Source organism: Macaca mulatta, chromosome 1, assembly GCF_049350105.2.
Source record: "Macaca mulatta isolate MMU2019108-1 chromosome 1, T2T-MMU8v2.0, whole genome shotgun sequence".
NCBI lineage: Eukaryota > Metazoa > Chordata > Mammalia > Primates > Cercopithecidae > Macaca > Macaca mulatta.
Genome location: NC_133406.1, coordinates 42,032,915 through 42,059,522, shown reverse-complemented (window position 1 = coordinate 42,059,522; position 26,608 = coordinate 42,032,915). Strand labels below are relative to the sequence as shown.

Sequence of the window (26,608 nt, the reverse complement as noted above, 5' to 3'; positions counted from 1 at the left end):
CATGTCAAAAATTAAAATAAACAAGCTATGATATAAATTCCACTGGGAATTATAACTTAAGGCTGTTTCGAAAAGATAATATATCTCCAAGTTTTTCAAAAAAGTATTATATACACACACAGAAAATCAACGAACTTGGAAGAACCACATTCAATTTTTATCTAGAGTGTTTTTATCAGTCAGGATAGGGTAGGTTATGCTATAGTAAAAAATGACCCCCAGTATTCTTCTTCTTATTATTATTGTTTGGATACAGGGTCTCCCTCTGTCACTCGGCTGGAGTGCAGTGGCATGATCTCGGCTCACTGCAACCTCCACCTCCTAGGTTCAAGCCATTCTCCTGCCTCAGCCTCCTCCTGAGTGGCTGGGATTACAGGCGCACGCCACCATGCCTGGCTAATGTTTGTATTTTTAGTAGAGACGGGGTTTCACCATATTGGTCAGGCTGGTCTGGAACTCCCAACCTCAGGTGATCCACCTGCCTTGGCCTCCCAAAGTGCTGGGATTACAGGCATGAGCCACCGTGCCCAGCGCACCCAGATAAATAAATATTAATTATTTATCTCCTGCACACGCTACATGACCAGCACAGGCTGCAGGATGGCTCTGCTTAATATAACCACTCAGAGACTTGGGTTAATGGAGGCCCCATGTCAACAGGTGCTTTTATAATCACCATGGCTGGAGTTCAGCAAGGGTTACATATTCCTACTTACTTGGACAAAGCATACCACAGGACCACATCTAAATTCAAGAGAGTGGAAAAAAAAAGGGGGTTTTCAAAAAGTTCATGGAAAATGTGTATTATGAAAAAATTATGCATGGATTTCAAATTTTTTTCCACCAAGATAAATTCGTACTGACTAGTTATAACACATTTGAACAGAATCTAGTTCAAGGCACTAAAAAGGATAAGATATCAATTTGAAAACAGCCCCTATCAGAGCAATATGAATTTTACTAAAACTGAAGCAAGAACAAACAACAAATTTACGGTGAAGCTTAAGTGGAAGAATGGTGAAATAATTGATGCTTGATGAAAAGTTTATGGGGACAATGCCCCAAAGAAATCAGCAGGTTACAAGTGGATAATTCATATTAAGAAGGGATGAGATGATGTTGAAGATAAAGCCCACAGGGGCAGACCATCCACATTAATTTGCAAGGAAAAAATCAATCTCGTTCATGCCCCATTTGAGGAGGACCAATGATTAACAGCAGAAGCAATGGTCAACATCATAGACATCTCAATTGGTTCAGCTTATGTAAGTCTGACTGAAAAATTCAAGTTGAGTAGACTTTCCATTCGATGGGTGCCAAAACTGTTGCACCCAGATTAGCTGCAGACAAGAGCAGAGCTCTCAATGAAAACTTCAAATAAGTGGGATCAAGAACCTGATCCCCATTTCCCCAAAGGATTGTAACAGGAGATGAAACATGGTTTTGCCAGTACAATCCTGAAGACAAAGCACAATCAAAGTGATGGCTACCAAGAGGAGGAAGTGGTCTACATAAAGCAAAAGTGAACCAGTCAAGAGTCAAGGTCATGGCAAAAAGTTTTAGGGATGTTCAAGACATTTTGCTTGTTGACTTTCTGGAAGGCCACAGAATGATAACACCTGATTATTAGGAGAGTGTTTTGAGAAAGTTAGCCAATGCTTTTGGAGAAAAATGCCCCAGAGAGCTTCACTGGAGAGTCCTTCTCCACCATGACAAGGCTCCTGCTCATTCCCCTCATCAAGCAAGGGCAATTTTGCAAGGGTTTTGATAGGAAATCATTAGGCATCCACCATACAGTCCTGATTTGGCTCCTTCTGACTTTTTGTTTCCTAATCTTAAAAAATCTTTCACACAAGGAGTAATCTCTATTTTAAGAAAATCTTGGGCTGGGCACAGTGGCTCATGCCTGTAATCCCAGCACTTTGGCAGGCCGAGGCAGGTGAATAACGAGGTCAGGAGTTCCAGCCCAGCCTGACCAACATGGTGAAACCCCGCCTCTACTAAAAATACAAAAATTAGCCAGATGTGGTGGCACATGCCTGTAATCCCAGCTACTCGGGAGACTGAGGCAGGAGAATCACTTGAATCCTGGAGGTGGAGGCTGCAGTGAGCCAAGATCATGCCACTGCACTCCAGCCTAGGTGACAAGAGCAAAACTCTGTCTTAAAAAAACAAAAATTTTAAAAAAAAGAAAAAAAAAAGAAAATATTGATGGGATGCTGAGGTGGGAGGATTGCTTGAGCTCAGGAGTTCAAGACCAGACTGGGCAACACGGTGAGACCTTGTCTCTTAAAAACAAACAAACAAACAAACACCCAGCTTATATTAAAAAAAAAAAATCTTTAGCTCAGGTGCAGTAGTTCATGCCTATAATCCCGGCACTTCGGGAGGCTAAGGCAGGCAGATCACTTGAGGCCAGGAGTTTGAGACCAGCCTGGCCAACATGGTGAAACCCCATCTCTAGTAAAAAAAAAAAAAAAGAAAAGAAAAGAAAAAAATTAGCCAGGCATGGCTGTGCACTCCTGTAGTCCCAGCTACTCAAGAGGCTGAGGCACAAGAATTGTTTGAATCCAGGAGGTAGAGGTTGCAATGAGCCAAGATGGTGCCAATGCACTCCAGCCTGGGCAATGGAGTGACTCTGTCTCAAAAAACAAACAAACAAACAAACAAGCAAAGAATCTTTAAAGGGCACCCATTTTTATTCAGCTAACATGTTAAAAAAACAAAAAAAAAATGTGGCACATATACACCATGGAATACTATGCAGCCATAAAAAAGGATGGGTTCAGGTCCTCTGTAGGGACATGGATGCAGCTGGAAACCATCATTCTCAGCAAACTATCGCAAGAACAGAAAACCAAACACTACATGTTCTCACTCATAGGTGGGAATTGAACAATGAGATCACTTGGATACAGGAAGGGGAGCATCACACACCAGGTCCTATTGTGGGGAGGGGGTAGGGGGAAGGGATAGCATTAGGAGATATACCTAATGTAAATGATGAGTTAACGGGTGCAGCACACCAACATGGCACATGTATATATATGTAACAAACCTGCACGTTGTGCACATGTACCCTAGAACTTAAAGATAATAATAATAAAAAAAAGAATTAAATAGGTAACTTGAATAAGTGTTAAGATTAAATAATATATATACATTTTATAATTTATAAAAAAAACAAAAACAAAAACAAAAAACAAAAAAGCCTGCATTGATATGGTTAAATTCCCAAGACCCTCAGTTCTTTTTTTTTTTTTTAACCTTCACAAGAGGATGGATGCCAAGTCCTCAGTTCTTTAGGGACGGACTAAATGACAGATATAATTGCTTAGAAAACTGTCTCAAACGTGACAGAGCTTATGTTGAGAAAGTTGAGAAAGTTTATATTTTTATTTTTTAATTCCATTTTACCATGAATTTTTTGAAGCCCCTTTATACAATCCTACTCTTGTGCTTGGAAGGAGGAGAATTGGAATATTTATGAATAACTTTAATAACTACCATAATGCTAATTAATAAAATATGAATGTACTCTTGAACACAGAACTATCTAACTATCTAAGATTAATCATAGAGGTCTCCTCTTCTTAGTAGACTGATATGCAACTCTGTCAAGTATCTTATTTGTTACGAACATATGTGCATTTCACAGAAATATAGAAAAAGCTATATTGATAATTTAAACTGGGTCAAAATGCCACTTGGAGCTTAAACTTCAAAACAAACTAAAAATACTTGATTAGCTTACTGTAGTGGAACAGGACTAGTCAATTATGCTAAATGTCACTTGGACACAATAAAATAGAAGAGAGACAAAAATCTGTGGTTTATACCCCAGAAAGTTGCATACATACAACCCTGCCTTGTTTTCTCCATTTCTCATTTCTCCTCTCCGATTATCAAATGAGACAAAACACATGTGAATGGGAATCACATTCACCGTGATTCAAAATAAGACCAAAGATCTTAGGAATTCAACTATTAACTATGCCTGTTGCCTGGTGCCCAGGAGACTGCATTTTAGACCTGACTACTGGCCAGGCGTGGTGGCTCACGCTTGTAATCCCAACACTTTGGGAGGCTGAGGTGAGCGGATCACGAGATCAGGAGTTCAAGACCAGTGTGACCAACATAGTGAAACCCTACCTCTACTAAAAATACAAAAAATTAGTCGGGCATGGTGGCAGGCGCCTGTAATCTCAGCTACTCAGAGCTGAGGCAGCAGAAAATGCTTGAACCCAGGAGGTGGAGGTTGCAGTGAGCTGAGATGGCACCACTGCATTCCAGCCTGGGTGACAGTGTGAGACTCTGTCTAAAACAAAAACAAAAACAAACAACCAAACAAAAACCTGACTACCACAAAATAAAATAAACATGCTTTAAAACTAGATTTTTCTGGTGGATAAAAATATGGCCAGAAAAATAAAATTACATTGATAAAAGTTAACAAAATATTGTAGCAAAGAAATGTATCATCCATCGTGTCTTTGATATTTTAACAAATAAAACCCACCATTTGCGCAAAATTGCTGAACTTTTTCTGTGACTAACCAAAACCTTGCCAGTTTTTTTTTTCCACTGAATTGAGAAACTGCACGTCAAAGCTAAAAACAAAAAGTTAAATGATCTAGTTTTCCTTAAAGGCAGATCATTTTTCTCACACTCATTGTGCCATAGAAGTCAGCCAAAAATTAAAATCAGACTCCAGACTTCCTGAACAAGCTGGACACACCCACAACTCTCTTTAATTCCAAAACTGTGAGTGCCCAGAAAATCTGCTATATTATTTTCCTATTGCTGCTATAACAAATTAACACACATTCAGTGGCTTAAATGACATAGATTTATGATGTGACACTTCTGGAGGGCCGCCTTCCTTCTGAAGGTGACAGGGGAGAACCTGTTTCATTGCCTTTCTAGCTTCTACACATTACCAACCTGCCTCAGTCCACAGCTCCTTTCTCCATCTTCAACACCAGCAGTGTAATATATCTTCTCTCTCCAATCTCGGCTTGTTATTACATCTTCTTTCTCTAATTCTGATTCTCTTGCTTCCCTCTTGTAAGAATCCTTGGGATTATACTGTGTCCACTCAAAGCATTTGGGATTATACTGTGTCCACTCAAAGCATTCGAGATAAAGCCAAGATCCCTAATTTCATCGCATCTGTAAAGTGTCTTTTACCGTGTAAAATAACATATTTATAGGTTCCGTGGATTTGGATGTGGACATCATACTTCAGCTTACCACAGTGTGCCCTCTGGACTGTAAAGATTCACACTCACCCCACATGCAAAATGCATTCATCCATCCCAAGGTCCCCAAAAGTCTCAACCCATTTACAGCATCGGCTTGGCTCCTGGCTGGGGTACAGAGTGCAGGCCGGCGGGGGATGAAGCCGAGCCGTTCACCTCTGCCAGATCCCCAGGGCCTTGCAAAACAAATTAAGGATTTGTGGTTTTATTCCAAAAGTCATGGGGAGAGCCTCTGAAGGGTTTTAAGCAGGAAAGTCACAGGAGTGGATCTGAGTTCTCGAAAGCCCACTCTGGCAGCAGCACGCGTGAAAACTGGAGGTAGGGAGGCTGCTTAGGAGCCTGCTGCAGTAATCCCGGGGAGGAAAACAGGGCGGTCTGTTTAGTTGAGCATTGCCATAGACAGTGACTGCACAAGGGCGGGCCTGAAGCTGGGTGGTAGTGGAGGCTTGAGAGGACCCTGGACAACAGAGGGAGAAGAAATTTCAGTTGGCCAGCGCAATGCAGAGGGCAGTGCCAATGAGGACAGAGCAGAGGAACTGGCAAGACAGCGAGAGGACAGAAGGTTCTGAGAACTGTCTGTTCTGTAGCAGTTAGGACTCCTTCACTCAAAAGTCACAGAGGCGGGGCACGGTGGCTCCCGCCTGTAATCCCAGCACTTTGGAAGGCCCAGGTGGGTGGATCACCTGAGGTCAGGAGTTTGAGACCAGCCTGCCCAACACTGGGAATCCCCGTCTCTACTAAAAATACAAAAATTAGCCGGATGTGGTGGAGCATGCCTATAATTCCAGCTACTCAGGAGGCTGAGGCAGGAGAACTGCTTGAATCCAGGAGGCGGAGGTTACAGTGGGCTGAGATTGTGCTACTGCACTCCAGCCTGGGTGACAGAGTGAGACTCTATGTCAACAACAACAACAAAAAAAGTGACAGAAACTCAACTTGTTTTACCTCTGCAGAAAAGTGATACATTGGTTTACCTAACAATGAAGCTGATCAGGCTTGGGCCTCACTGAATTCAGGGAGTCAAGCAATGCCCTCTGTCTCCCTGTATCCCATTCTTTTTTTTTTTTTTTTTTTGAGACTTTGAGATGGAGTCTTGCTCTGTCGCCCAGGCTGGAGTGCAGTGTCGTGATCTCGGCTCACTGCAAGCTCCACTTCCCGGGTTCACGCCATTCTCCCGCCTCAGCCTCCTGAGTAGCTGGGACCACAGGCACCCGCCACCAGGCCTGGCTAATTTTTTGTATTTTTAGTAGAGACAGGGTTTGACTGTGTTAGCCAGGATGGTCTTGATCTCCTGACCTCGTGATCCACCCGTCTCGGCCTCCTAAAGTGCTGGGATTACAGGCTTAAGCCACTGTGTCCGGCCCCTGTCTCCCATTTTTTGTTTGTCACCTTGGTTTCATTTCTTCTCATGACCTCCTGGCAACCCCAGATTCAATCCTTCCACTTCTGTGGCCCGACAGGCAAGAGGGTCTTCCTATTTGTACCAATTACAAGCATCCCAGGGAAACAGTGGTTAGCCTACCTTTAGTCAGGCGCCTACACTGTGTGAAGGGGTTAGGAGGTTTCTTAGCAGGGGTCAGGGGGTTTGCTAGGAGAATAGAAGCCATAGCTAAAACCTCTCTAATTCATCTGGTACGAACTCTTTGTATTAAAATTTTTTTCTATTAGTATATATAAAGTGTATGGATTCTGTTGCATGTATTATGATTTTAAAGTTTTTTTTTTTTTTTTTTTTTTTTTACCTTTTTGTGTTTTCACATACAGGGGTTTTAAGTTTTTCACTAATGGAAAAAATGGATTGTTTTCATGTATTACTTCTTCCAGCACTTCTATGATTAGTTCTGGTTAATTGTAAATTTAGGTCCTTACTCATACACCCTCTTCCATACCCCTCTGCAATCTCTTCCCATCAGAATTCAGAGTAAATGAAGGGAAGTCAATATTTTAACCGTGTACCCCTTCACCGTCTTGGCTTTTCAGTTAATACAAGTGTCATATCTGTTGTGCTATAATTATTTTACAATGTAGAGCCAGTCACTAGATTTCTACACACAATCTGAACAGTCAATAATCAAATCTGGCATTGTTCTATTTCTGAGGTACTTTTAGTCTAAGGCTGCTAGGAAGAGACTGGTTGTAGCTAGAATTTGGGTTAAAAATGTTCTTCAAAATTGAAATACGGTAGTTCGGCAACAGAGACTAAGCGCCATTCTTTTTTTCTCCCTTCTTTCCTTATTGAGAAACGTACTGCTAGAAATACCTTCATTCTAAACTCTGCAAACAGAATTGATCCTGTAGTCCTTTAAAGTGGTGTGTTCAGCCCCGAGTTTCTTCATTTGCGTATCTTTTCGGCCTTTTAGAAGCTTTCTTAAAAACTCCCATACTATCTTTCTTCACACTTGCCCTCAAATTTGGTGTATATTCCCCTAAGACACCCGAGCCGAGCTCATCCTGTGGATGCGGGATAGTGACAAGACTGGGCCCTCCGCAGCCCGACAGGGACAGCAGCTTGTCAGGGACAAAGAGTGAGAACAAATGACCCACGTCCCCTGCTGCTCTCCCGGCTCTTCCCTCTGAGGCGTTTTCACTAGGAAGCTTTCAAATTAAGGGTTCATTAAATATATAATAAGCACATTCTCTCCATTCTTTTCACGCCCTCTAGGTCCTGCTAGGCAAATCAGTCTTAAGAGCCAGTTTCCTTTTGCCCTTATTCCTTGCCTCTCCAACTTCAGTGAAAATCTTTTCCTACTTGAGTAAAAGGCAAAGAAAAAAAAAGTTAAAGAACATGATTAAGAGCTTTAATGAATCATATAGGTCTGAATGTAAAGTGGTTCCTGTCTTTCCAATGAGATCCTCAGAAATGTGTCTTGGCAAACATAAATACATAATCCTTTAGGGATGTGGTTGAAACCTTCAGTTGACTACTTACATGGTTTGTTAATTCAGTGACATACATATATTTAAATTCATATATTATGTAAAAATCATATTTAGAAGTATTACTTTTTCCATATGCACATTTCATGAAACAATTTAAACTTTTCAGATGCATCTGACATCACAGTTTTCACAATCACTTAGAATCACAAAATGTTTGAGTCTTCTGATGTTTCCAAAGCATATATTATCTTCATTTCATTTTTTTTTTTTTTTTTTGAGACGGAGTCTTGCTCCATTACCCAGGCTGGAATGTGGTGGCACGATCTCAGCTTACTGCAACCTCCACCTCCTAGGTTCAAGCAATTCTCCTATATCAGCCTCCCGAGTAGCTGGGATTACAGGCGTGCACCACCACGCCCAGCTAATTTTTGTATTTTTTTTTTTTTTTTTTTAGTAGAGACGGGGTTTCGTCATGTTGGCTAGGCTGCTCTTGAACTCCTGACCTCAGGTGATCTGCTTGCCTCGGCCTCCCAAAGTGCTGGTATTACAGGCATGAGCCATGGTGCCCGGCCTATCTTCATTTCTACTTTGAAGTAAAATGCGGTTTGAATTTTTTATTTATTTTATTTTTAATTTTTTAAAGATTTCAACTTTTATATTCAGGGGGTACATGTGTAGGTTTGTACCAAGGATATATTGCTTGATGGTGAGGTTTGGGGTATAAATGAACCTGTCATCATTTTTAATTCCAGGCCGTCAATACTCCACATTATTCACCACTTACCATATTATTTTTTCAAAGTAACTGCTAACCCTTTTCCTGTTTAGAAAAAAAAAAGTGAAGCTCGCTGCCAGCACTTACTTAATTTTACGTAAACATGCTCTCTGAGGCTGAAGCAAATCTGACTTTCAATGTGAAAATAAAATATACAAATCGTTTTTGGAGTTATTTCTAAACAGAACTAACATCAGAATCATCTGAATCATCAGAAACGTCTATTTCAGAAAAATTGGATTTATCAAATGAATCTTCGGCCAAGAACTCTTCGAGAATGATGTTAATATCACGCGTAGGAATGTTAACGTTTTCTAGGACTTAACATTTTCAGTGATTGAGAATTACTGTATTTTGTAAATGGAAATACCACTACTAAAAACAGAATGCTATGAATAGAATGATGTCTTTTGTTTCCAAAGTCGATATACTAGCGTGATGTGAAAATAACATTAAAAGAGATATTGCATGGTGAAAGTTATCTTGGGGCGAACGCCGCAGCTGCAAGTGCCATCAGTGAGTATTCTCAGGGCAAATGGAAAAGGGTTAAAAGGCTGTTTACAGTGACACACAACAATAATGACTACATTAAAATAGCTTTTTCCCCCCATTAGGAACAAAGTTGATTCTGACAGAAGATCTCTGCAATCATCCAAAGTGATCATGGACTGAGAGAGTGCCTGCGCCACGAGACTTACACACAAAGGGGCATCTGCTTGACTGAAGCGGTTTTTTTTTTTTTTTTTTTTGAGAAGGAGTCTTGCTCTGTCTCCCAGGCTAGAGTGCAGTGGCGTGATCTCGTGATCTCGGCTCACCGCAACCTCCACCTCCAGGTTCAAGTGATTCTCCTGCCTCAGCCTCCTGAGTAGCTGAGATTACAGGTGCACACCACCATGCCTGGCTAATTTTTGTATTTTTAGTAGAGATGGGGTTTCACCATGTTGGTCAGGCTGGTCTCAAACTCCTTACCTCATGATCCACCTGCCTCGGCCTCCCAAAGTGCTGGGATTACAGGCATGAGCCACCGTGCCCAGCCTGAAGCATAATTAAAAAAAAATCTTGCTTGGATCCTGGCTTATACCATAATGCAGTAGAAACTTTTACCAATGATCATCTTCAACAATGATTTTTACCAAACTCTACGGTTTTCTGATTGAAAGAACTTACTAGAAATGTTAGAGACTTTATCCCATTTCTCTAAATTTCACTGCAGTAAACTGCTGAAATGAAAACTCACAAATGTTAGTGCTACATCCACTGTCCAACAGTCATCTTCCAGAAAACATGCTTGCAAAACAAAACAAAACAGAACAGAACAGCATGCATACTGGTCCATTTTCCTATATACATGTTCGCACTCCCTCGTTCCCTCTTCCTACGCCTCCTTTCTCAAAGAGTTGTACGTTGTAGATGACAAACTGCTAGAATACAGACACAATCGTGCTTGATTTGTTCCTTACATGAGGTCTTATGTATGTTCTTCACTGATGTTCCCTTGATAATCTGACAATGGAGAAACACAGCTTTTGATTCCTTGTCTCTTATGGTCTCTTGTAATTATAAACACAATAACAACCAAAATAATAGCTCTCATTGACAGCACCCCTCCCAAGAGCCAGACACCTGACTAAGGCCTGTGAGCATTAACTAAGTTAATGCAGATGAAATGCCAGGCACAAGTCCTGCCATGTGCTAAGAGCCCAATAGATGTCAGCCATTACTATTATTGCCTCAGCCTCCCAAAGTGCTGGGATTACAGGCATGAGCCACCGTGCCCGGCCTGAAGCATACTTTAAAAAAATCTTGCAAAACATCTGTATTAACTGTTATCATTCAATCCTCACAACAACTATATGAGGTAAGCATTCCCACAGATGAGAACATGAAGAACAACAAGGAAACAAGGCCATAGAGTTACTGGCCAAGAGGGGATAGAAGCTCTGCATGTCCACCTCTTTCAATAAATATTTTACATTCTTAAAAAGGCCAAATCTATGTAAATTAAAGAGGATGAGGAAAAGAACAGTCCACATACTTTTAAACTCCCCCCTTATGTTCCAATACCTAACGATGAGAGAGGTCTAGAAGGGACACACAATTTTAATGACAGGGCAAGAACCCTGGAAGTCCCCCAGTGGCCATAGCTGAGAAACAGCCGCTGCCCCTTTCCAGCCCAAAGCAAGTCAAGGCCAGGCAAGTCACGGAAAGGGATGAAGTGTCTCCAGCAAACAACAGTGGGTAGAGGGACCAGGTATAACCAGTAAGATAAAGCCCACTTGAAAGGCAATCAAAATTCTTCTAAAAGGTCATTCAAGTTGACCAAGTAATACATATAGCCGGTGTTGATACTAGGGAGAGCCAGTTGTCAGACACAGTCACATGCTGCATAACAGCATCTCAGTCACCGATGAACTGCATATATGACAGGGGTCCCATAAGATTATAATACAGTATTTTTACTATACCTTTTCTATGCTTAGAGATGTTTAGATGGACAAATACTTATCACTGTGTATAAATGCTTGCAAGATTCAGCTCAGTGACATGCTGTACAGGTGTGTAGCCTGGGAGCAACAGGCTAGACCATAGAGCCTAGGTGTGTAGAACCTGTGTAAGTTCAGTCTATGAGGTTCACATGACGACAAATCACCTAAGGATGCATTTCTTAGAACGTTTCCCCGTGGTTAAGCAACTCATGACTGTGAATACGTCACCTTCATTCCATCTGGCAAGATGTTCTGCCTTAGCACTTGGCTGCATTATTTTCCTTTTCTTTCCTGTTCACTATGCTTTAATTCTGAGGACCATAGGAGGGCAGAATATTACTTTTTAAAAACTTTAAACATGTGTCTAAGCATACCCTTTTCTTAAATTGATGACCTGATGTTAAAATGTTATTTTTCATGTCATTTATAATCTTATCAGAATCCATTTAACAAAGTTTGGTTAGACTTCAGTGGAAATTATCTTCCAGAGTTGTTTTCCCCACCTGGGATATAGGGGTAACTTTACTACAATTAGTATGCATAGTGCAGAATTTCACGCAAGGGGGCCTGTGGCAGCAGTGAGATAATTTAAACAAAATTGTAACTTAAACATATTTAACAAATTAAACATAAACATATTTAACACATTTCAGCATATTTAACATAATTTAAACATAGTAAACATTATTTAAACATTCAAAAGAACAACACAGAAAGGACATGTGCACAAACTTGCTGCTACTTAGATCACGGCAGCTTCTAGGATCCATTGTCTTTTACTGATTTAAAAACAAAGCGAAAAAAAAAATTAAAAAGTTGTGCCAGGTGCTGACGAGTTGATGGGTGCAGCACAGCAACATGGCACAAGTATACATATGTAACAAACCTGCACGTTATGCAATGTACCCTAGAACTTAAAGTATAATAATAATAAAAAATAAATTAAAAAAAAAGTTGTGCCTGAAAAATATATATTTAAATCTTATTTAATATAGTATAAAATTTGTTTGCCACCTCTACCTAATTCCTTGTTCCAGGGTAACCAAGGCAGAATGATATTATGTAACTAAGTGGCAGCTTTTCCCTCAAATAAATATCCTTTATCTATTGTCAAGAGGAAACTGCAGTTCCGAGGATGATTTGGATAGACCAGACTGCAGTGTCCATGCTACTTTTTGAATACTCAATTAAACGGCCCTAAATTCTTGGCTTCTGTAGGCTTTGGCTTAGGACATATGGCTATGCCAACCTTTACCAACCCTAGCTCACTGTTCTGACATCCCTTGCCCCAGTCTTCAAAACAGTACCACCCTGTCACAACCAGTTTCTATCATCACTCTGTTGTACAAAGTTTTATTATCTATTTTATTTTTTAGAGATGGAAGCCTTGCTATATTGCCCAGGCTGTCCTAGAACTCCAAGGATGGTGATCTCCATCCTTAGCCTCCCAAGTAGGTTGGACCAGAGGCACCTGCCATTGCACCCAGTCTGGAGTTTAATTTTATTTTTTTCCCCCAAATTAAGTAGTTGTCTATTTAGGTAATTTTATTTGAAAGGAGAATACTGTAACCAGAAATGAATGAGCATTTCCTCATTTAACCTTCCAAAGAAAAGTTCAGCCTCTGACAAAGTATAAGGCAAGTAACAGAATTCAACTTATCTGTATACAAAAGGACTTTCAACCGCACTCTAGAAAACGTGCACACTTTCACTTAATGACCACTGATGATGGAAGTGAGAAGCAAGTGGCAATGGGAACTGCTGCTGCCTTGTCCAAATTAGCAAACCACCACCTGCTCTACTGCTCTGTATCACTGGAACAACTCCAGTTCCTCCAGAGACTATGAAAAGGAACTGCAGAAGCTAGTCAAGGTAGCATGGCACACTCCATCATGCTTGTGAAGAAAAGCAAAAGGAAACACCATGCTGACGCCCTCTCGTCCTGGGTAGAACGACTGTCTCCCGCCCTGTTCTTGGCAGAGACTTATCCCAACGCCTTGGCTTATCTGTTTACATATCTGTCTCTTCTTACTACAGGCTACTTTAAATGCTTTGACCTAATAAAATGCAAGCCCCTAAAGATGGTGTTCATGTCTTACCCATCTTTGTATGTAGTAGGTAATGTGATAGGCATTCAATACAGGTTTGCTGGAAGAATGAACGAAGGAGCATTTGTCCTCCTTTACTTTTGTGCTACACGGTTCAGCAACGTTACTCCCACTCAGAATGAAGCTGGGCACAGAAAGGGCAGAATGACCTTTGGCGCTGACGCACAACAATGGAGGACCATCAAAGGGAAGGAGTGGTGCTTTCACTGTAACCTTGACTAAAATTGCGATTGTGGCTCTCCATGGGAGAAAAAGAGAGAGCAAGAAACAGCAGTCACCCCAGTGCATGGGCACCATCACTTTTAAGCTGAGTTATAAGAACCTCAGGGTGTTTTTCAAAAAACAGGTTTTAAGTTATTTCAAGGAGGAAAAAGAGCTTAACATGCATCATTTTACTCTAAATATCTTTGATATGTTTTCACCATAAGACTTTTAGGTTGTAATGCTAATAAATATCAAGTATTATTCTCTTATAATACTCTTATAATTCTCTTATAATTCTCTCATATCACGTAAGAATTTCTCTAAAACGCACAGCAGCCTGGAGTAGTCAAATTCATGGAGACAGAAAGTAGGATGGAGGTTGCCTGTGACCGGGGGCAAGGAGGAAGGAGGAGTTAGTGTTTAAATGTTTAAGTTTTGCAAGATGAAAAAAGTCCTGGAGATGGATGGCGGTGATGGTTGCACAACAATGTGAATGTACTTAATGCCACTGAATTATATTCTCAAAGATGATTAAGATGATAAATTTTATGTTATGTATGTTTTACCACATTTTTTTGTGTGTGTATGTGGTAAAAGGAAAGTCACTGTCAAATGCTAACAGATAGGAGAATGCCTGGGCTCTAGCCTCAAGGGAATCGCTTCAAACTTTAGGCTAGAGAGAGGTTTTTAAAATGGTGAACATGGTATGGGAGGTGTGCAGGAGTGTGCTGGGGACAAGGTCTGGGTGTCTTATTCTGGTGGCTGTCTTCAGTCACGGTGCCTGGAGTGCAGCTGAGTGTCATCTCAACAATGGCTGGGTTGTGGATTAACTGCCTTGAGGCCATCTCTGGAATTTCACAGCTCAGTCTTCATGCTTGGTTGTCTCAAGATTAGCCCCTGGAACTTTCAGTGTGGTTCATTCCTTGTGGTTTCATTTTGGGGTTTGCAGGAAACAAAAGCTAGTATGCAGAGGGCCTTGAAGTTTCAAATGGCTTGAACTTCCTTGTAATGCAGTTCAGCACGGGTTGGGTTCACCATAGCAACAATTAACCATCCATCTTCCTTTGACTTTAGCAGCCCTGGAAAAATCTCTGCTTGACTAGTATGAAACTCAAAGCTGGTGATGCCATTGTAGGCTGCAGTCCGCTTGGCATCCTCCACTGCCTGCCCCACCAACAGAATCCCAAGGACCTGCGACGTGCTGAGCCAGAGGGAGGCTGATCACACCAGTTCCACAGCAGATGGCAAGGAGGATGGTGTTAGAGTTCACTCCACTCAGCTTCCCTACAATCCAGTACAGCATCTCTGCACCAGCAGTGTTAATCTGGAAAAAGGCATCTGGAGAAATGCAGACTTTCAAGCCCAGGAGATCTTTAAAGATATGAGGTTCCCCAAACAAGAGCTAGTAGGCGGACTGATGATGGCTGAAACGGGTCATGGTGCTTTCCTGGAAGTCAGTTGAGGTCAAGTCATGGACGGCTCCAGGACTTTTAATGAAAAATTCCTTTACAGTCTCCTTCTGAACACCGAGCTCCCCTGGACTTAATTCCTGGGGATGGAATGTGATGACAGCCATTGTGTGCCTTAGGCTATTGGTGCGGACTGTGAGCTCACACCAGTATCAACCTTCATGAAGCAGAAGGCGGGGCTCTGTTGGAGACTGTGGAAGGAATACTTCATCGTACTGTGCCACCTGATTGTGTTTCTAAGGGATGTTTTTCAGATGGGTAGACTGTACACAGACGATGTTCCCATCTTTTCAGGTTCCCAGGTCATATCCCACAGTCTTTGGATTGCCATCTGGACCTTGATTCACAGAGAAGGTAGACTTATTTCTGTAGCCACTGATGACAGGAGATGGTATAGTAGGATAGAGAAGACAAGCAGCCCCTCAGATTTGGGTGCAGCTGTTGTCACATTGACTCCATCAAGCATTTGAATGTGAGACTCTAGTCTTTGTAAATTTTCACCTTGAGCCGTTCATAGTTCAGCCTCCAGAGCAGCATCACAACACCAGCCAGCCTTTCCTGCCAGGAATTATCTAGTAGTCCCAGATGACTTGGTTTCTTCTGACGTTTTTGTCCTTTTTGACACTTCTTGGCTACCACATGGGTGAAATTTCCCTTACATACTATGCCCTAAAAGAGCTGTGACCAACCTGGTGGTTTTACGGCACACCAGGGAAGCAGTCTTGGTTTGGAGAGGAAACCCACCATGGAGAGGAAGCACATGAGGCTGTGTGTTAGGACTCTTCTCTTAATGCCTGCCATCTAAAGACACACTGAAATCCACCTCTCAGGGCTGAGGTGAGAACAACAAGCTCATATATATGGCACGCTCTGGACTGTGCTGAACACAGCAGATGCTTGACATGTGTCACTACCCTTCCTTAGGCTCTGATTTGAAGTGTGTCACTTGGTTTCGTCATGCCTTAATGTGTCCAACCTGCAAAATCGAGGCAGCAAACCAAAAGGGCAGGAGATGACCCAGTTTACTGTGGCAGGGAGTCATTTCCTGTTGAGCAGGGCACCTCTACTAGCCCCCTGGCACGTGCAGCCAGCAGGGGGGCAGGCGTGGCAGAACGTGGGGCTCCTCCCAGTGCCAGTGTAGCAGCTGGCCTGGGCACCTCAACTCCTCTCGGGGAGTACCCTTCCCTACTTGGCTGGGGGATCTTCTCTTGAGACCTTCCTCAAAAGCATTTATAATCCTAATCCGCAATTTTAAACAATGTACAACAAAAGTTGGAAGGAGTTCTCACCCCCAGCTTCCCCTAAGCTTCCCCTCCCCTTTTAATATATTATGTCTTTCATTCCATCTATTAAATGTCCTCTCCTTATTTTTATAGACTCCATAATCAACATTAAATAGAAAATTCACACACACAGATTGGTTAAAATATTTACTTGTAGATTTATAAATAGTCTGCAGTCCCAAGGACAAATGGCCACATAATCTGTTGAACAACAGTGATCTGTGTAGGTTTGGACACAATGGAAAACTACGGATCCTGTAAAGGTTTAATATGCAGGACTTTAATAATGTGTAATTTCACACATGCAGGGCCTTTTACATGCCTGTGGACTTTAAGAATTCAGAGCAAACCAACTTTGTGAGAGAAATATGGTACTTGGCTTGTTTATAACTCCAAAGCCAATCCACTTTACAGGGGGACACCCCACTTAATTTTCCAGTTGGAGGTAATAAAGTCATACTACAAACTGAAAGCAACCATAGGAACTGGAATGAATGTGATGACCTTTCTGGAGAAGCACCAGAGTTCAGAAAAGAGGTGCATGGTGAGGTCTAGAGAACCAGGGCTCTGAAGATGGCCAGATCTTTAAAAGCTAGCCTCTGCCACTTAATATTTGTAAAGTTTGTAAGTAACTTAAACTCTTAGAGCCTTAGTTTCTTAATCTGCAGACTGAAGATAACAGAATCTCTCCCATAAAACACTATTATTATATCAAATGAGATTAAGTAAGATAGTGCAAGCACCTGGAACATGGTGGATATTCAATAATTCTTAGATACTATTAATTATCCTCATGAATAATATCAGAATATAATATTCTGTTCTGAAAAATAACCAGGTCAACCTCAGAGTCTTGTCCTGAAATACTCTTTTGTTCTAACATCATGAGGTTTGGCAGCAAGGATGGCACTGTTAAGGGTAGTCTAGTCTAGCCCTTCATTTTACATCAGTAGTTAATTAATATCTAGAGAGAATAAAGGACTTGATTAAGGTCATACTGTTAGTGGCATAATAGCCTATTCTTTGATCCAGGTCTCCTTCCTTTTTCTACTGTGGAACTTCTGCAGGCAGCAGAATGAAAACAGGTGAATTTTCAAACCTCACCTTCTAATTCTGGACTGTGTGCCATTTCAGCAGCAGGTGAAACATGGCAGAGGTGACTCGCTGTGTCCTGTGATGGCTGAATTAGAAAAGACTCCAGCTAAGGTTTCCAGAGATCCCTAGTGCTAGCAATTCCTGAGCCGCTGGTTCATTCTACATATAACTGGCTTTCTTGGGTTTGCTAAGAAACCCAACTCTTCACTCTCTCAGCTTTCCAATTTAGAGAATGTTATAGTATTACTGTCTCCTGTTCTCTTGGCTTTAGAGAATTATTATTATTATTATTAGGCCAGGTGTGGTGGCTCACACCTGTAATCCCAGCACTTTGGGAGGCTAAGGCTGGATCACTTGAGGTCAGATGTTCAAGACCAGCCTGGCCAATATGGTAAAACCTGGTCTCTAATAAAAATACAAAAATTAGCCAGGTGTGGTGGTGTGTTCCTGTAGTCCCAGCTACTTGGGAGGCTGAGGCAGGAGATCACTTGAACCTGGGAGGAGCAGGTTGCAGTGAGCTGAGATCACGCCATTGCTCTCCAACCTGGGTGGCAGAGCAAGACTCTGTCCCAAAAAATAAAGAAAGAAAGAAAGAAAAAAAAAAAGAAAGAAAGAAAGAAAGAAAGAAAGAAAGAAAGAAAGAATTATTATTATTCTGTAAGACCAACAGCTGTGTTCTATCTCTTCCACCTAGACCAGTCTAGGCACTCTGCATATATATTCTAACTCTGGAGTAGTAAGCAGTAGTTGCTATTATGACTTCTAGTTAGAAATGAGGAAACCAAGTTTCAGCAATTTGCCCAAGGTCTCTCAGAGGGTTTGAATTCAGGTATCTCTAATGTCAGAGCCCAGGCTGTAGATCCTGACTTCATTCAAGCATCCACAGTGAAATAATGCTAACAATGACTGTTGATCACCTCTGAGAATTTACTTTGTGCACACTAACCACAACAGCCTTATGACACAAGTACTATTACCATTTCTCAATTTTATAGAGGAGGAAACTAAATCACAGAGTGGTTAAACTGCTCAGGATCCCAAACCCCTAAGACTGTGTTCCTTAAATTCACCAAAGACAGTTAAATATTCTCCATCCACCTTGTGGATTTCCACAGTCTTCTTTAAGAACTTCCCCCAACCTTGTATTTTCTTTCCTAGATGGCTTGTTCCAAAAGAAAACAAAACTCTCCTTGAACCAGCCAACCAAAGCAAAGACAATGGATACAGGATAGCTAGAGTTCAAGTAAAATCATTTTGAAAATATTTTCGCAAGAAATCATTTTGCTAGATTACACTATTCTCTGCTCATAATTACCTTCAGACATTCAATTCAGGAATAATGTCAAGAAGGTGCCCATGTAACTAGACATGTAAAAAATGACACAGAGAATTCGCTTTCTAGTCTGACAGCCTGAAATTATGTATGCTAGGGGGTGCTGTTGAACAATTTTAAGGTTTTTGTCCATCTGGCATTTTTAGAGTTGCATGTGGTAGTGCTTTGGGGTAGGGTGAGCTTGTAATTTTTAATTAAAACCTATTTAACCTCAGCTTGGTAACTTTTAACCAACACAATACTTTGCTGCAGAAGACATTTTAAAATAAGTTGTATTCATTACATGTGCAGTTAATTTTTATTCACGTAGAAGCATTTATCACTCATTGTTTTTTTCTCCTGTCACATTTAAGAACGTGATTAAAAGATAACACAATGTAGATGTTAAACCTAAAGAAAGTGGCAGTGTCTCTAGAGCATTATCGATGATGGTAAGACGTGGGTCTCATAGTAGTTAACAGAATCTCTAATATATAGGAAGCAAAGAACCAAAACCTTCGCAATCAGGGAATCTTAGCTCTAACTCTCTTGCTCCACAATTCAGCTAAATGACCTAAGTACTTGTTAATAAATCATGATGCAGAAAATACACAGGACTAGGAAGGTTAGAAAGCAGAGCACCGCTTATGCTGAACTGACACAATTTTGGTCACGTAGGCTCAGTCAAAAATAGAAAATGTGATGTAGTTAAACATAAAAGGTCATACAATATGCAGAACTACCCCAAAGTCTATATAATTAGGAATTAAGCACATGTACAAATATACATCCTTCTCTGAACTTTCATTAGTGGTCTACAAAATTATTTGTTGTAGAACAGTGCCACATCTACACAAAATAATTTCAGTAGTAAATGCTTAAATTTTTTGAAGGAATAAAGATGATTAAGTCCAGCAGTTACAAGTTTGCAACACTTTTGATACTTGCTTCTTAAAAGAAAATGAAGGAGAATCATTTGTGTGCACTGAAAGGCGCTGTGTAGACAAATGACAACTCACCAAGATATCACTATGTTGCCTTCATACTCTCGCTGCTTCATACTTCACTTCTCCCATATGGGGCGAATAACTCGAAGTTGGAGACATGCAATGTCTTTACATGCTGCCCAGATATTTTATGCAGCTGCGAGGGCTATGCTAGGCAAAAGGAACTCAGTGAACACTTGTTGACTGATAAACTGTGCAGATGAAAATGTGAGTTATTCCTATGTAGTTTATCCAAGTTTATGGGAACATTCCGGTGGTACAGGGAGAGCTATTGCTATATAACTACTGTTTAAAAGGTGGAGTAAACAACCTAACACCATTTGTTATAATTTACTCTTTGAAAATTACTAAGTCAAATATAATTTTTTTCTTTCCATTCTCAGGTCCAGGATAATTGTTGCTTAGGATTAGAAGATCTGACAGCTGCTGGGACACTGGGGCAAAGGGGTTTTCCTGCTTTCCATGAAAATATGTGAGTTACTCCATGTACTAGTTTTCTAAAACCATTTAGTTTGTTCTTGAAAATAGCTTACAGCAGCATCCACAACACATAGGTCCTTTAGCAGTTGGCAACATTGAAACTACTATTCTGGTACATGGGCTAAAAAAAGAAAACCTAAAAAAGGCCTTTTGGTGGGTGAAAAATGATCTTAGATTATTTAAAAAAAGAAAGAAAGAAAACTGGGGGTGGGGGGAAGGGCCCAAAGGAACATGTTTTAAAAAACCCCACTTTGGGAGGCCAAGGCGAGCAGATCACAAGGTCAGGAGTTCGAGACCAGCCTGGCAAAAAGACCAGCCTGGCCAACATGGTGAAACCCCGTCTCTACTAAAAATACAAAAATTAGCCAGGCGTGGTGGTGGGTGCTTGTAATCCCAGCTACTTGGGAGGCTGAGGCAGGAGAATTGCTTGAACCCGGGAGGCAGAGTTTGCGGTAAGCTGAGATCACGCCATCGCACTCCAACCTGCGCAACAGAGCAAGACTCTGACTCAAAGCAAACAACCAACCAACCCTAGAAACATATCTGTTCAAGAGACAAAGTCAGACTTTTGGAATCAAAAGTTACTTTTCAGGGAGCAACTTTAAAAGATTTAGGAGAGAAAACACTTTGAGAGGTACTGGGGCTAAGGCACATGATCTGATTATGTCCTTTGATTCAAATCTACTGATCCTAAAATGCCAGATTTTAGCTTCATCTCACCACAGACAGTACTTGTCATCCAGATAAAGTCTACTTGGATTATACCAGCCCAGGGGCCTATAGCCCTGCTCAAGGTGGTTTGGCAAAGTTCAGCAGGTATCCTTCCCCCGCTCCATCCTGAAGCCTTAAAATTAGGAGGAGGAGGGAACTGTACATCAGAGTGTCTTTGAGGAGTGCAGTGGGTTGGGTGAGAGAACCAGCTCTGCAACACATTAAAATGCCTTCTTGCTGTGGCACTGGCAGGCTTAGGCTGGGCTAGGCAAACCCACTGCCCTGCAATTTATTCTAAATATGGTAAATGCCCTTGTCAAGATGATCTTGCTAAAACTGGATTATTCCACAAAGGCTGGAAATATATCTTTACTTAGCAAAGGATTTCTTATAGAGAACACAACAGCATTGTAAACAAGAATCTTAACAGAATTAAGAAAATAAATCTTTCAAGAGGCCTTAAGCACATCAGAGAGCATCATTTACATATAGATAATTGGTGTACTAATTAAAAATAATTCCTATTGATTCATTAAAACAGGCAATTACAGAGCTGCCATTAGTCACCATCTCATTAATCCATGATCAAAGAATCGTTCAAGGTAAAGTGAAGAATTAATTTCATAGGGGCATCTTTGCCAGGGACAGACACCTTTTAGAGGTGGTAAGCGGGGGATCATGCCTGTCACATTGGAGGATTCCGGAGAGCCTGCTTTTGGGGCCTCCAGACTTGCTGGTCTGGAGTGTTTGTGGTCAATGGCTGGGAAGAAGCTGATCGTCTCCCCACACTCCACTCGAGGTGTTTCTTTACCTGCAGAAAAGGTACCTAACAATGATTCTTTCAGCTAATCAGGTTTTACAGGAAAGGGGTAGGGGGAGGATATTGTAATATTTGAAATGAAAAGTTTGAATTTTCTTAAAAATATTCTAATTTGCCTTTTCTTCTAGCTCATATGAACCAGTGCAGTTTTGCTGTCACTGAAATTACTAGAAATTTGGAGTTGACACACATCATCTTATTCATTCTAGTGGGTTATTATAAATGGTTTTTAATCTCTAGATTTGCAAAGATCTTAACGGGGCCTTTTCTTTGGTTTCTAGAAGTTCCAAACCTGAATTACTCTCCAAAGTCATCTAATATCTATTATGTACTAATGTGACAGGCACATTGCTATTATGTCTTGGGCAAACATATCCTTTTTTTTAATCTCCGCAACTAAGAATGTGACTAATCATAATTGTTTAATGCACGTCTACTCTGTACCAGAAATGTTATATGAATTCTTGCTAACCCCTTAAATAACCTGGCATGTTACTGATCAGTTGCTACATGTATTAGGCCATTCTTGCATTGCTATAGAGAAACCCAAGGGCTGGGCACGGTGGCTCACGCCTGTAATCCCAGCACTTTGGGAGGTCAAGGTGGGATGATTGCTTGAGCTCAGGAGTCTGAGACCAACCTGAGGAACATAGTGAGACCCCGTGTCTACAAAAAAATACAAAAATTAGCCAGCAATGGTGGTTCACGCCTGTAATCCTAGCACTTTGGAAGGCTGAGGTGGTGGATAACTTGAGCTCAGGAGTGAGAGACAATCCTGGGCAACATGGTGAAATCTCATCTTTATAAGAATTACAAAAATTTGCTGGGCATGATGGCATGCGCCTATAGTCCCAGCTACTCAGAAGGCTGAGACAGGAGAATCACTTGAGCTCAGGTTGTGGTGAACCATGATTGTGCCACTGCACTTTAGTCTGAGTGACAGAACATGTGAAAGAAAAGAAAGGAAGGGACGGAAGGCGGGAGGAAGAGAAGGAGGAAAGGAGGGAGGGAGGGAGGGAGGGAGGAATGAAGGAAGGAAGGAAGGAAAAGAAAGAGAGAGAAACAGAAAGAAAGAAAAGAGAGAGAGAGAAGGAAGGAAGGAAGGAAAGAAAAGAAAAGAAAGAAAGAAAGAAAGAAAGAAAGAAAGAAAGAAAGAAAGAAAGAAAGAAAGAAAGAAAGAAAGAAAGAAAGAAAAGAAAGAAAGAGAGAGAAGGGACCTGCCACTAGGTAATTTATTAAAAAAGGGGTTTAATAGGCTCATGGTTCTTCAGGCTGTACAGGAAGCACAGCTGCATCTGCTTCTGGGGAGGCCTCAAGGAGCTTTTACTCATGGCAGAGGGTGAGGCAGGAATAGGCATTTCATATGGTGAAAGCAGGAGCAGGACAGAGAGTAGGGGTGGGAGGAGGTGCCACACACTTTTAAGTGACCAGATATTGCAAGAACTCACTATCGCAAAGATAGCACCAAGCCATGAGGGATCCTCCCCCATGATCCAAACACCTCCTACCAGGCCTGACCTCCAGCACTGGAGATTACAATTCAACATTAGATTTGGGTGGGGACAAATATCCAAACTATATCACGACAGCAAGTACATACTAGGGATGGACTCCCTATCCACATTTTACAGTCAAGGAAACTCAAGCTCAGAAAATATCAAGCAACTTAACTTTCATGTTCACAGGACTAGGTATTGGCAAATTCTTGTCAGTCTGACTCAGGTCTATCCGCTTTCTTCTACTCCACAATTCTGCCTACAGGGCCAGTATTACCAGCTAGCAGGGACTGAGTATGTGGCTCTTGCCAGGCATTGTCCAAATGGTTTTGCATGTATCAACTGATTTATCACTTACAACAATTCTATGAGTAAATACTGTTAGTATTACTAGTGCTATTATTGCTATTGCTATTATTACTATTATTATCACTATTTCAGAGAAAGAAACAGAGAGCTTAAGAAGCTAGCCCAAGTTTACTTGAAGGATCCCAGATGGCCAGCAACCAAGGTGGGCAGCCTGGTGACCCGAGAGTTCCCTCTCTCATCAGGAGTGGCCATGTGCAGCCAAAGGACTCTATGTCTGGGATGCTGGAAAAGGGAGTCTATACTGGGTAGATGGCTGCATTTGACCTCCAAACTTCTTTCTAAAGATTCCTAGATGCTTACAACCTAATGTTTTATGTACATTTTGACTTTGGAATTCCTGGCATATCAGATAGGTGTGCTTTAAAAAATCCTAGCAACTACTCTAGAAATTTTTTTTTTTTAAAAAAGCACGATTTTTCACCTTGTCAAGATCAAGTGTTCTGAAAGCATTAGCAGTCATTACACAAATCAGGGCCATAGAAATCATGAATAATTTACTGATGAACATTAAGATTTTATATTCTGTGACATACATGGTAGAAGTTTATTGGTGAGTTTTGAAGGAGATGTGAAGAGGCTGCTTGTGGGAAAGGGAAACAGAAAGCTAAGGTGACTTCTACTGTACCGGCTGCTAATGAATTAATAAGAAGTGGTGAGTAAGAAGAGACAGAAAATCAGCTGGAGAAACTCAGCCTGTAGAGAGCCAACCTTACCATGTCGAAAACCAAAACGGTAAAGCAGGATATAAATGAGACTTTGCATACAGACATGTTCCTGAATTCATATGAAAGACAGGGGTTTATTGTAATGAAACCCGTTAAGGACAACTGCATATGCCGGTCAAGTTCCACAGGAACTCCCCACTTCACATCTGCAGAGCTATGCCCAAATCACAGTGATTTTTATCTAGAATGAACAGCTCCATTAGCTACATTATCCGGTAGTACGGTCAACCAGCTGGTGGTGGTATTTTATGTTAAAACAAAATACCTGAAAATAATACATAACCAAAGATCACCAAAATCAATCTAAGTACTTCCTAAATGGAAACTGAAACTTAAAGGGGATGAGGTTTTAAACTGAACTTCTCACACAATTCGCAATCGCAAAAGTATGGAACCAGCCCAACTGCCCATCAACCAACAAGTGGATAAAGAACATGTGGTATGTATACACCATGGAATACTACTCAGCCATAAAAAGGAATGAAATAATAGCATTCATATAAACCTGGATGGAACTGGAGACCATTATTCGAAGTGAAGTAACTCAAGAACGGAAAACTAAACATTGTACGTTCTCACTCGTAAGTGGGAGCTAAGCTATGAGGAGGCAAAGGCATGGGAATGATACAATGGACTTTGGGGATTCGGAGGAAAGGGTGGGAGTGGGGCGAGGGATAAAAGACTACACAATGGGTACAGTGTACACTGCTTGGGTGATGGGTACACCAAAATCTCAGAAATCACCACTAAATAACTTATCCATGTAAGTTAACACCAGCTGTTCCCCTCAAACTTATTGAAATTTAAAAAGCATAAATTGAGCTTCTCAGGCTAACTAAAAAATAAACACTACAAGAACAATAATGGCACAGTTCATGATCCCCACATTGACATTCATGAGAGTCAGGAGGCTAAGACATATACGTGGAAAATTCTATCTGATAGTGCAAAGGTGGGAGCAGAGAGCAGCTCACATGCATGCAAACGAATCAGCAATAATTCATGAGTTGACGGAACGTTTGTCAATGAGGAGGAACTACATATTGTTTGGAGCAAGATAAAAATGAATATAAAAAATACCAGCCATTTTGGGAACAGAGTGGGAGGGGAAATGACATAAAGGTTAGTTAAGTCTTGTGATGCTCAGGCCGCTTTTATCAGAGTGATTCAGTTGGACAAAAAATAGAAATGGGTTTTCTAAGCCAAGACAATCTTCCATTCATCTTTTCCTTTCTAAAATTATAGTCACCCTCCTTAACAATAAGGATCAGATTTTCAAAAAGTGAGTGTGGCTCATGTGTTTTTCCCTAGGCTTGGTCATATGATACAGATATCACCTTTCCGCTCTTTAGAAGTCTGATTCTGTTTCCCCTTCCTTCATTCTTCCTCAACATGCAGAACAGTTCCAAAATAAAACATAGTAGCTTTAAGATTTTCCATTTAAAATCATGATTTGACCACACAAATCTGAAAAAAATAATGGGCAGTGGTCACAATGGTGGCCAAGACGGTGGAGGGTTCCTTCCTTCCTGTTTTGTGTTTAAATAATCAGGGGACTGTCCTCTGATTCCCGTTCTTTGGCTTGGCCTGGCCTCTGGCAGAGGCTCCTGTTCTTCTCCTCTGCCTGGGTCCATGACAGACACCAGCCTTCTGGAACAGAACTTCCTTCACCAGCAGAGGCTCTCTGATTCTTTTTGCTCTGGAAGCAAGAATGGGTTTTTGGATATGCTTTGATAATATGCAAGGAGCATACCTGGTATCAGGGCATGCCAGCAGGAACTGCAGGTTCCTTTTCTAAAACTGGGAGCCTGACGCACATCCCCTGCTACTGACCCACCCCACAGTGTTATCCAACAGGTACCTGTATCAGCTTATTTGGCCACGAAGCCAAATAAAACCCTGTGAAAATCCATACTGTGGTGAACACTGTGGATGCCTCTCAGTGTGTGTATGTGTGTGTGTTTGGGGTCAGAGGGTGAGGGAGAAGAGAGAGCAATTGCCCATTAGGACATTTCTTACAGATCGTTCTCGAGTACAGTTCAGGGCAAAGAAGAAGGGAAGTGGTAAAGCTTTATCTCCCTCTAGCAGGAGTCCTAGCCTGTGGCCACAGTGAGATCCCCTCAGGGG

General features: G+C 41.3%; 1 protein-coding gene and 1 pseudogene across 3 annotated transcripts in view; both read right to left on the bottom strand.

The window, feature by feature from the left end:
• C1H1orf21 (chromosome 1 C1orf21 homolog) overlaps positions 1–26,608 on the bottom strand; it is a 250,630-nt gene that overhangs the window by 50,966 nt on the left and 173,056 nt on the right.
• On the bottom strand, positions 3,224–16,174 carry LOC106994513 (tRNA (uracil-5-)-methyltransferase homolog B-like; annotated as a pseudogene).